The following is a 12,118-nucleotide window of genomic DNA, read 5'->3' as shown; positions in this document are numbered from 1 at the left end:
TGGCCTGAATAGCAGCTTCTGGGCTCCGGATATTCGGTCCCCTCCTTAACGTCCGGGGGGGAGGAATTTGACAGACGGACGAAGGAATGACTTGATATTAATTTTCGGCTCGGTTCGTAACGCCTGACGGGGGGTGGGGGTGGAGGTAGGAGGGGGCGAATATTCGGATGTCAAAATAAATATCCGCATACCACCATGGGGACCGGATATTCGGATATTTGGGTCCAGCCTTGGCAACAGGTTGAAGTTTGATGGAGAAAAGTAAGCAATGAAATTTTTGTCAAACTTTTCAGAGAATAACTGAAAACATACTTTGTTGTGGTATATCGTCATATATATCGTTATCGTGATATAAAATAATCCATATCGTGATATATGATTTTTTCCATATTGCCTAGCACTAATGAGAACCATTTACTACTGTATTCATTAATATTTTGACAAATTTTTTGAGTTCCAGTGTGTGAGTTTGAGGATTTTGTGTTTTGTGCAAAGCTGCAACGACTAATCAATTAGTTGTGGACTGTTAAATTGATCACAGACTCTTTTTATAATCGATTATTCAGCTTGAGTGTTACTATGAGAACCATTTACAGCTCTATTGGCAACTATTGTCAAGCTTTGAGTACTTTGTACATCACTGCAATGATCAGTCGATTAGTTGTCAACTATTAAATGAATCATGAACTATTTTTCTAACCAATTTTTTAATTTGAGGGATTTTTTCAAAGAAGCACTTACTAAAATATTTCACTATTTTTGAAAATGAACTCATTTTTTCAGTTTCCAGTTTTGAGGCCTTCATGTTTTATGCAACGTTGCGATGATTAAGCAATTAGTTCTGAACTATTAATTGAATCATAAACTATTTTAATAGTTGATTACTGAGTTTAAGTGATTTTTAAGAACAATATTCTACTATTATACTACTACTAGCTTTTCAAAATAAATGTTTTTTTATGTTCTAAACAGTTTTGGGGAACTTTTTGTGCAAAGCTGCAACGAATAATTTATCAGTTAACTATGAAATCAATCGTCAACTATTTTCATAATCGATTAATTGGTTTTAGTGGTTTTAATCCTTTAATTACAACTTCGTGAATGTGAATAGTTTTCAGTTTTGTTCCTCTTCTATGACAGTAAATTGAATATCTTTAATTTGTGGACAAAACAAGACATTTGAGGATGTTATCTTTAAGTTTGACTCACAATTTTCTCCATTTTTTTTTACATTCTATAAACTAAACAGCTAATCAATGCAGTGAGAAAATAATCAATAGTAGCGGCTTTAACGTCAACATAATTCCCTTTCCGTTCATTCACTTATCTGGATCAATGATCTGCAACTATCCTGAAAATAATTCATTTTTTGAGGCGCAGGTTTGAGGATTTTGTGTTTCGTTTAAAGCTGCAACGGTTAATTAAATAATCAGAGAATTGATTAGTTATGGTCATAATTGATTAATCATATGGAGTATATTTTTAAGAAAAGAAAGTCTCTATTTTCAACTTGGTAAATGTGAATATTTTGTGTTTTGTATTTCCTCCTCTGTCACAATGAACTGAAAAGCTTTAGGTTTTGGACAAAACAAGACACTTGAGGAAAATTGATCAATATTTTTCATCATTTTCTTACATTTTTTTCCAAACCAAACAACTAATCAATGAACTGCTAAAACAGTCAACAGGTTATTGATCCTTGTTCTGTTGACAGAGAATCAATCTACAACTATGCCTAAAATTAATTCTGCTTCATTTAGTTCTAGCTTGTCAGTTTTAAGAACATTGAGTTTTGTGTAAAGTTACAATGATCAATCGATTAATCAATGAAAGTAATCCCTAACTGTCGTAATAATCGACTAAACAAACTGAGCAATCTTTTTAAGAAAAGAATGCCTAAATTCTCTGATTCTAGTTCATTAAATGTGAATATTTTGTCCTTTTCTTTCCTCCTCTGTGACACAAACTGAATGTTTTTCACTATTTTCTTTCATTTTATAAAAAAGCAAACATCTGATCAATACACTGAGAAAATAATCATCAGATTATTGGTCCCATTTTAACACAGATTAATGAATCAATAGAGAATCAATCTACAACTATTCCTAAAACTAACTCAGATTCTTGAGTTCCAGGTTTTGTGTAAAACTGCAAACAATAATCTTCATCTTAATAAAGTTAATATTGATCTTAATATTCAATTATCAAACTGAATAAACTTTTTAAGAAAAGGAAGCCTATTCTCCGATTCTAGTTCATTAAATGTGAATATTTTGTCTTTTTCTTTCCTCCTCTTTGGGTTTGTGGACAAAACAAGACTTTAACGGACATTTAAATCAGTTTTTTCACCAGTTTTTTGACATTTTAAAAGCCAAATAACTAATCAATAAACCACAGCAGGCTTAGTTTTAAACAGCTAAACAAACTGAGTGCACTGTCTCAGAAAAGAAAACCTAAATTCTCTGATTGTAGTTTCTCAAATGTGAATATTTTGTCTTTTTCTTCCCTCCTCTGTGACATTAAACTGAAAACTTTTCACAATTCTCTGACATTTTATAAATAGAAAATCTGTCCATACCTAATATGAAAATTTATTCTGTTTTGAGGAGCTATTAGAGGAATTTGTGTTTTGAATAAAGCTGCAACGACTAATCAATTAATCAATTAGTTGTCACCAGCTATGTTAATAAACAACTGATCAAGTTGAGTGAACTTTTTAAGAAAAGAAAGCCTAAATTCTCTGATTCCAGGTCATTAAATGTGAATATTTTGTCTTTTTGTTTCCTCCTCTTTGTGTTTGTATACAAAACAAGACATTTAAATCAACTTTTTCACTCTTTTCTGAACTTTTAGAAGCCAAACAACTGATCAATAAACCAATGTAGCTCTAGTTTTGGAGGTTTTTGGTGTGTTTATCTGATTAAACTTTCCTTGTAAACATTTTAACTGAATAATTATTAACTGAATCCAAAAATGGCAGATTTATTGATGATAAAAATAGCTGCAACTTGCAGCCCTGCAGGGTCAAAGTGAAGATTCTTGTACAATCACAGGATAAAAACATCTTAAAATCCCAAAGTTCACTCTGAGTTCAGGCTAAACTCTCAGCAGGAAAACAGTAAAAACAACCCAACAGAGCAGATGCATGAAAAAAACAGCAAGATGTGTTCATGTTAAACACAACATTGGTTGTCTGTGACGCTGCATGCTCGGCATCTACATTTTAAAATCAATTCAAAAGTGAAATTTGCAATCAGAATTAAATACATAATTCCGTTTTTGGCTTTTGAGCCCTGAAAATAACACAACTGTGACAAGAAGTGTCAGTGCTTTATCAGTGCATCACCCAAAGAGTGGTAGCTTCCCTGCACATTTCTCCATCTCAATCCTATTTGGAAGGTGTAAATATGTGTTATTTAAAAGGGAAAAATCCAAATTTTATGGTACTTTCACCAAATCATGATGTCTTATCTCTTTGTTATATTTTGATCCCTCACAAACCATAAGAACAAAAAGCTAAATGGAGGCATGGTCACCTCTGACACTGTACTTTCCAAAATATCCAGGAAATAAATGACTTGTAAATTAACAATTTATCCTGTTTTATCTCAATAAAGACAAATTTAAACAATAATATTGCTTGTTATGGCCTCAATTTGATATAATAATACAAATGATTATTAGACACCCGCATAACTATAACATTGCTTGTAATGGAGTTTGAAATAAACAACTAATATTCAAAGATTTTATATTATTAGACACCTGCAAACCACCTTAAACACGGTGATTCACCTTGTAAAACATGTTTTAATTTTAAAAAATATTAGCAAAATTATAATACAGCTTGTTACTGCAGCCATTTTGACATAAACAACTACTATATAAACATATTTTGTTATTAGACACCTGCAAAACACATTATACACCCTGATTTATCTCGTAAAATAAATTAGTAAATTAGAAACTATTTAAAACTATAATATTGTTGTAACAATGTATTGTAACAATTTTCAGCATTTCAAAAAAGGCACATTTTTGAGTTCCAGCTTGTGACTTTAAGGACTTTGTGTTTGTGTGGAGGAATGATTCTAAAATCTATCACATCTGACACAAATATACAGGAAATATATGACTTGTAAAGCAACAATTTTGTCACCTTTTGTGGCCACATCCACACATAAAACTCCTGCACATATTTCCACACTCCTGACTGAGGATAAAAGTGTAAAAAATTGTGAAAGTGGCTAAGCAAATATGACATAAACAACTAATATTCAAACACATTTTGAACACATGCAGTTCAGCTTCTAAACCATGATTCATCTTGGAAAACATGTTTTAATAAAAAAAAATTATATTAGCAAAACTATAATACAGCTTGTAACTGGAGCCATTTTGGCATAAAGAACTAATAATATATAAACAGATTTTATGTTATTAGACACCTGCAAACCACCTTAAACACCCCGATTAATCTGAAAAAATGTCCATTTTAATTAGAAACAATTTAAAACTATAACATTGTTGTAACAATGTATTGCAATTTTCTACTATTTTTTTTAAAGGCACATTTTTTGAGTTCCAGCTTGTGAGTTTGAGGACTGTGTTTGTGTGGAGACATGATTCTCAAATCTATCACATCTGACACTGTATTTTCCCAAATGTACAGTAAATAAATGACTCGTAAAGGAACAATTTTGTCACCTTTTGTGGTCACATCCACACATAAAACTCTATTTCCACACTCATGATTGTGGATAGAAGTGTAAAAAATTGTGGAAGTGGCTAAGCAAATGTGACGTAAACAACTAATATTCAAACACATTGTATGCTATTGAACACATGCAGTTCAGCTTCTAAACCCTGATCCAACTTGTAAAAACACTTTATTAATTAAAACATTTTATTCAAACTATAATACAGCTTGTAACTGGAGCCATTTTGACATAAACAAGATTTTACATTATTAGACAACTGCAAACTACCTTCAACACCCTGATTCATCTCGTAAAAAGATCAGTTTTAATTAGAAACAATTTAAAACTACAATATTGCTTGCAACTGGAGCAAATTTGATATAAAAATCTAAATAAACAGCATCTCAGTCAGACTTCAGCAACAAGTACATAACGTGAAGCCCCCCCTCCTTTCCACGGTGGAGGTCTTGGGGTTTGTTATTTACCCAGCAGCCTTGTGAGGAAAACACAACAGACACAAAAAAACATCCGAGCAGTGACATGAACCCACAACCTGGTGGATTCAGGCTGCAACAAAAGGCTTCAAGTCGTGGGGAGGGAGGGAGGGAGAGAGGGAGGAGGAGGTGGAGGGTTTCTGGAGGGGGAAAGACTCAATATCAGCCACTAAAGTCCTAATTTAAAGAATGCATGATGCGCACATGAAATGTGGCTGCGCGTAAAAACAGCGACTTTCTGCCAAAGTTCACCCCCCAAAAAAGTGGCACAGCGTCGGCAGCAGCGCACCGTGGGACTCCGCTGCAAAACATGCCACACGGGGGAAATGTTTCGGAAATTGCTCCCAAAGAAATAATAAATAATCAAAACTCAGCAGATCGCAGAAAGAAGAAGAAGAAGAAAACACAGAAACATCAAACGTCAACAGCTCGGAGGGCCGCTGGACAAAGTGCACCGAGTGGAACAACTTCACACATTCGCAGCATTTTTATCGAGCAAAAGAAGAAGAAGAAGAAGAAGGAGGAGGAGGAGGAGGGAGGCGATCATTAAGAATTAAATCACCCGAGCTGCTTCCACGCTGCCGTGAAAATAATACATAAAATAATAAATAATAATAAAAAAAAATGCGCAAAATTACGCAAAGTCAGACCGCGCGTCGGTGCCAACAAACTGACACCAGATTCGGGATCCGTCGGTGTTGTCAAAGTGGCTTCAACGTGCACACGCGTGGACGTGCAGCCGCGTTATGAGGTCTTTAGAGGAGAGAAGGAGAGAGAGAGAGAGAGAGAGTGGAGAGGAAAAAAACGAGCAGTTTTGTACCCACCAAAAAGTTTCCAGCACCGCATTAGTCAATTTCACATGGAGCCCCGGTAACCTTCCATCCCGGACCCGGACCAGAATCCCTCCGTGGGAGACTCGATCCCCGCCGCCGCTCCTCGCCACCTTTTTCTCCACCTCGATGCGTCCGTTTGTGATTTTTTTCCGATTTTTTCCAATAATTTTTCTATATTCGGGGCCTGAGAGTGTCTGGCTCTCCTCAGGCTGCAGCCGAGTTATGGGGCGGTAAGCATTGTGGGAGTGTGACGTCAGGCCACTTTCACAAACTTTTTTTTTTTTTTTTTTTTTTTTTTTTCAACCAGCGACAGTTTTTTTCCCCACTGGTTTTTCCAGCAGCGTCCCAGTTACATGAACTGGAGTCACTTTATACACCTGCAGTCTAATTTACACACAACATACTATAATATTCAAAGAGGTTTTATGTTATTAGACACCTGAAGTTCACCTTTTAAACCCTGGTTCAACTTGTAAAACACAGTTTTAATAAAAATAAATATTAGCAAAACTACAACTAATATTCAAACACATTTTGAACACATGCAGTTCAGCTTCTTAACCGTGATTCATCTTGGAAAACATGTTTCAATAAAAAAAAATATTAGCAAAACTATAATACAGCTTGTAACTGGAGCCATTTTCACATAAACAACTAATATATAAACAGATTTTATGTTATTAGACACCTGCAAACCACCTTATACACCCTGATTCATCTTGTAAAGAACTGTTTTAATTTAAAAAATATTATTAAAACTATAATATTGCTTGTAACTTGAGCCATTTGGATATAAAAACTAATATTCAAACAGATTTTATGTTATCAGACGCATGCAGTTCAGTATAAAAACATTGTTTCAATTGTAAAAGATACATTTTAATTAGAAAAAAATACACAATAACATTGCTTGTAACTGGAGCCTAGTTGAATAATAATGAACCTCTTATATTCCAGTATACATTATTATACAGCTGCAGTCCAGCTTCATCTTGTAAAAAATAACCTTTTAATCAAAAAAACTTGTAGAACTATAATATTGCCAGTAATGAAACCAGTTTGACATCTAATTTTTGAACAGTTTTTATTGTACACCCTGATTCACTTTTTTTTAATCAAGATTATTTTTTATTTATACTATAATATGGCTTGTAACTGAGCCTTTGTGACTTTAAAACCTAATATTCAAACAGATTTTATGCCATTGAACACATGCAGTCTAGCATATACACCCTGATTCATCTCATTAACATAATAGTAATGTTAAAATAGCTGTTTATTAGTATAATATTGCTTGTAGCTGAGACAATTTGACGCAAACCCTGAATATATAAGCAGATTTTATGTTATTAGACACCTGCAAATCACCTTATACACCCTGATTTATCTTGTAAAAAGATACATTTGAATTAGAAACAATTTAAAACTATATTATTATTTGTAACTGGAGCAAATTTGATATAAACAACTAGTATTCAAACAGATTTTATGTTATTGAACACGTGAAGTTAAGCATTTTTAAACAGATTTTGTTTTATTATCTATTGCCATATGAAAAAAAAATTAAACCTTTAATGCTTATTGTAGTTTTTTTTTTTTTAAATAAAGCACTTGTATTGATATAATGGTGAGATCTTTATCTGTTTTGTCATTTTTGTTTGTTTTTTTTTGCTTTTAAAACCAAACAGAAATGAGAAAACAAATGTTTTGTTTCAATAAACTATAAATTTAATCCTTTTTCAATTATTAATGTCCTTTGACAGTTTTGAAGTACCTGCATGCATTCTTGGGGCTTCACTTGAACATGGATGATAAATAATAATAATAAAATAATTAAAATATAATCAATAATCACCACAGCTGAGTTGAATTGTGAAGTTTTCTTGCATTTGTTTGCATTTTTCATGAAAACTGCTTCAACTGAGACAGAAAAAAAAGTTCAAATGATGACTAGAATGTATTTGCATGATGATTTAAGATTAAAAACATGAGCAGCGTGGAGGAGGAAAACGAGCTGCGGGACATCAGCAGGAATGTGGCCGCTGCTTCCCCACGTGTTGAGGGGCTGCCGGTGGTTGGTGGTCGGTGGTCCCGTGGCTCTCTCCCACCTTGTGTGTGTTTTTTGGGGGGGGGAGAAGGAGGAGGAGGGTGGGGGTGAAAGAATTACTTCCAGGCCACATCAACTCGTTTCCTCACCGCCCTCCACCTCCACCCCGGCTCCTCTCCTTTCAGCGGCCGCAGGGTGAGCGTGTTTATGCGGGGAGAGAGAGCGCCGGGGGGCGGGGGAGCAAGACTCTCCGATAATGCTGCCTTCAAGCGCAGCTCAAGTTTTGGAAAAGAAGGACTCCTGTTTCACTACCACTGCAATATGCAATACATGGACAGCATTTCAACTTCATATGCGATACCTTAATAACAATGTGCAATATTGTAATTTAAACTCCAATTTATTATCCTGGTTTTGGCAAATTTATGTCTTTTTTTATTTGTACACTGTGCTTTGTTGACGCTTTTACACAGTACCTCATAACATTTTTTATTTAGAATTTCTCAGATTTGTAGGCCTATTCTTTACTGTCTGTTGTTGTTGCTGAATCTACTGCAACTGTATTGCTATAACTTTAGCTCTCTAGTTAGCTGTTTCTATAATTTTAGCTGTGCAGTTTGGTGTGTTTCTATAACTTTAGCTGTGTAGTTAGCTGTGTTTCTATAGCGTTAGCCATGTAGTAGCTGCCTTTCTGTAATTTTAGCTGTATAGTTAGCTATCTTTCAGTAATTTTAGTTGCATAGTTAGCTGTGTATCTATAACTTTAGCTGTGCAGTAGCTGTCTTTCTGTAATTTTAGCTGTGTAGTTAGCTATCTTTCAGTAATTTTAGTTGCATAGTTAGCTGTGTATCTATAACTTTAGCTGTGCAGTAGCTGTCTTTCTGTAATTTTAGCTGTGTAGTTAGCTTCCTTTTGTAATTTTAGCTCTGTAGTTAGCTGTCTTTCTATAATTTTAACTGTATAGTTAGCTGTCTTTCAGTAATTTTAGCTGTGTAATGAACTCTCTTCCAGTAATTTTAGTTGTGTAGTTAGCTGTGCATCTATAGCTCTAGCTGTAAAGTGAGCTGCTTCCCTATAACTTTAGCTGTGCAGTTAGCTGTTTTCAGTAATTTTAGCAGTGCAGTTTGCTCCCTTTCTATAAGTTTAGGTGTGCAGTTTGCCATCTCTCTATTGCTTTAGTTGTAAAGTTATCCATTTTCTATAACGTTAGCTGTGTAGTTGGCTGCCATTTTACAATTACAGCTGTGTAGTTAGCTGTCTTATTATAATTTTAGCTATAAAGTTTGATAAATCCTATCACTTTAGCTGTGTAGTTGGCTGTCTTTCTATATTTTTAGTTAGCTCACTTTCTATATCACTAGCTGTTTAGTTAGGTGTTTCTAGATTTTTAGCCGTGTTTCTATACTTTTAGTTGTAAAATTAGCTTACTTTCTATATGTTAAGCTGTTTAGTTACCTGTGTTTTTAGCTGTAAAGTTAGCTGTTGTTGTCGTTGAGTAGTGCAACCCTATACACCATGTCAACTTCCTTGTGTGTGTGAACTCACTTGGCATTAAAGATTTTTCTGATTCTAATTGCCACACTGTAAAAAAAGGTTGTAAATTTTACTATGAAAGGCTTTCAAATTATGGCAGCAAAAATCTGTAAACTCTAAAACAGTTTGATACAGTTTATATGACACTGAATCATCATAACTAAGGTAACTGGGGAAAAATTGTACATTTTTCTCTTTAAAAAAATACATTTCCCTTCTCGTGCACACTTTTAGTGGAAAAATGCCATAATATGTATGACATTCAGTACTGTATTTTTTGCATTTATTTCTCAGAAGGAATGCAATTTTTCACAGTTAAATGTAAGTATTTTTGTATTTATTTCATATAAAAAATACAACTGTCAAATTGATGTACTTTTGTGTGAATAACAGAAATATGCTTTAATATTTATGACCCTATAATTGCAATTTTTGCATATATGTCATGCTAAAAATACACATATTAAATGTTAAATACATCAACTGTTATGTTGATAATGGAACAATGCTGTAATGTTTATAACAGGTCTCACAAACTTTATTTTATGGGTATTTTCATGTAAATTTTGAAGAAAGACTAATTTTTTTTACAGTGAAATATAGAACAAAGCACATTTTTTTAGCCAAAAAAAAAAATCAACAGTATCAATACATTTCTTTACTGTAAATGAGGAAAATGTATTATCGTAATTTTACTGTAGTGTTCTGGCGACCACAGGATTTTTATCGTAAAATAAAATTTTTTTACAGTGCATTTCAAGTGCATGAAAATACAGCAAGGAGGATGTCATATAATGTACATAACAATAACTCCACTTGGCTTATATTCAGAAACAGTTCCACATTTTGGGAAATGCAGTTCTTTGTTTTCTTGCTGAGACTCATCTCTAGTGACTATTTATTAAATATGAAGCTACAGCCAGAAGAAACAGCTCAGTTTAGTATAAGACTGATAGAAATATTTTTCCTTTGTCCAGCACATTTCTCCAGATAAACCAAAACGTGTCCTTTTTGCCTTACATTTTGTTGGGGTTTTTTGCAAATCAAACAAATTAGAACATTTAAATTAGTGAATTTTGGACCTACACTTTATGCTAAAATTTCTCTATACTCTGTTATTTGTGGTAACTAAAATTAAACATGAACAGTAACATGTTGAAAACACTACTTATTTTTGAACTGCTGCATAACTATTAAAAACACACTAATGTGTCTTCTTCTGTATCTACTGATATGGCCCAGATATTCACAAATCTCCAGAAGGTTTGATTACTTTCCCTTTTGCTTCGTTTTACTTAATAGTGCCACACACGATCCTGCGCATGCGTTGTGTAGAAACGCCATTGCGTGCAGTTTAAACCACCAAAACTGTTTTCAAAAATCAATAATTAATGTGCAGTTTGTTTGCTAGATAAATACGCAAAATCTGCACCATCGGCTTCGATTCATTTAAACTGCGTTCTCTTCAAACAAATCAACTTCCTCCCTCCGAAAGTCGATATTTCCGGCTGTGCCTGAAAGCACCAAAAGCCTCTTTTGGTGCGTTCAACACAGAGGAGCGGGGAAGAAAAAGCTGCTGTTCAGGGGCAGGAGGGCAACAATAGGTTTACCTGCTGCAGCTGAAAAGAGTTTGGAGGAAATGATGTTAGGAAATGTAATTAGGATTTTTTTCCGCTCTTTGTTAGAGGAGTTTAGTGTAAAAGCTGCTCAGGTGAGGAATCCTCTTAGAGCTAAAAATCTGCAGGTAAAAGCTCCTGTTTCATCCTAAACTGTTGGATTTTTTTTGTTTGTTTGTTTTGTTTTTTTGTTGAAACTGCAAAACAACAAATGGAACTTTATCCAGTCGAGTGCAGGAGATGGTGAGAGGATGCTGTTTGGCTTCGGATTTTCTCCCTTTAAAAGGGAAACTAGTTTCTGTCTTCGAGCAAACATTTATTGTTTTTAAAGCATCCCGACATAAAAAAAAAAACCACAACTGACATTTAAGTGAGTGAAAAAGCTGGATTTTTAAGCAGATTTCCCCTCCACAAGACTCTTTCTGTGCTCACAATAATTGCATAATAATTAAAACAAACGCATAAATAACACGTGAGGTAAAAACATTAAGAAAATAAAAATACAATTTATTTAAGCAAATAACAGCTAAGAATGAAACATTAACGTGCAACGATTAAGTCAAACTGTGGTTTTAAAATCTTCGACTGACTTCAATGAGATGAATAAATTACATCCAAATGAGACTTTAAAATTTTACATAAGCAGACTCATAAAATAAAGAAAACACACATCAGATTGATGCAATTATTTCATTGCATTTTCTGGTACAGTTTATTTAGCTAAATGCAATTCTATATAATTATTGTTAAGTTTAGTCTGCTTTTTATCCAATAGTTTCTAAACACTAAATATAGCAGATTCAACATAAGATAACTCCTTATTCAGTTTGGAATAAATTAGGATTTTTAGAAAATGCCAAAAGAAAGAGATGAAGGCATTTTTTTTCATAGCAAA

General features: G+C 33.8%; 1 protein-coding gene across 1 annotated transcript in view; it reads right to left on the bottom strand.

Annotated features, from left to right (window-relative positions):
• Window positions 1-6,271, bottom strand: part of plagl2 (pleiomorphic adenoma gene-like 2) — a 72,395-nt gene extending 66,124 nt beyond the window's left edge. The window contains exon 1 of the mRNA XM_023273338.3: window positions 6,019-6,271. The gene's annotated coding sequence lies outside the window, so the exon portion shown is untranslated. The remainder of the gene's footprint in view (window positions 1-6,018) is intronic.
• Between the last annotated feature and the right edge of the window lie 5,847 nt (window positions 6,272-12,118).

Source organism: Amphiprion ocellaris, chromosome 8, assembly GCF_022539595.1.
Source record: "Amphiprion ocellaris isolate individual 3 ecotype Okinawa chromosome 8, ASM2253959v1, whole genome shotgun sequence".
NCBI classification, from domain to species: domain Eukaryota; kingdom Metazoa; phylum Chordata; class Actinopteri; family Pomacentridae; genus Amphiprion; species Amphiprion ocellaris.
This window is presented reverse-complemented; position numbering and strand designations above follow the sequence as displayed.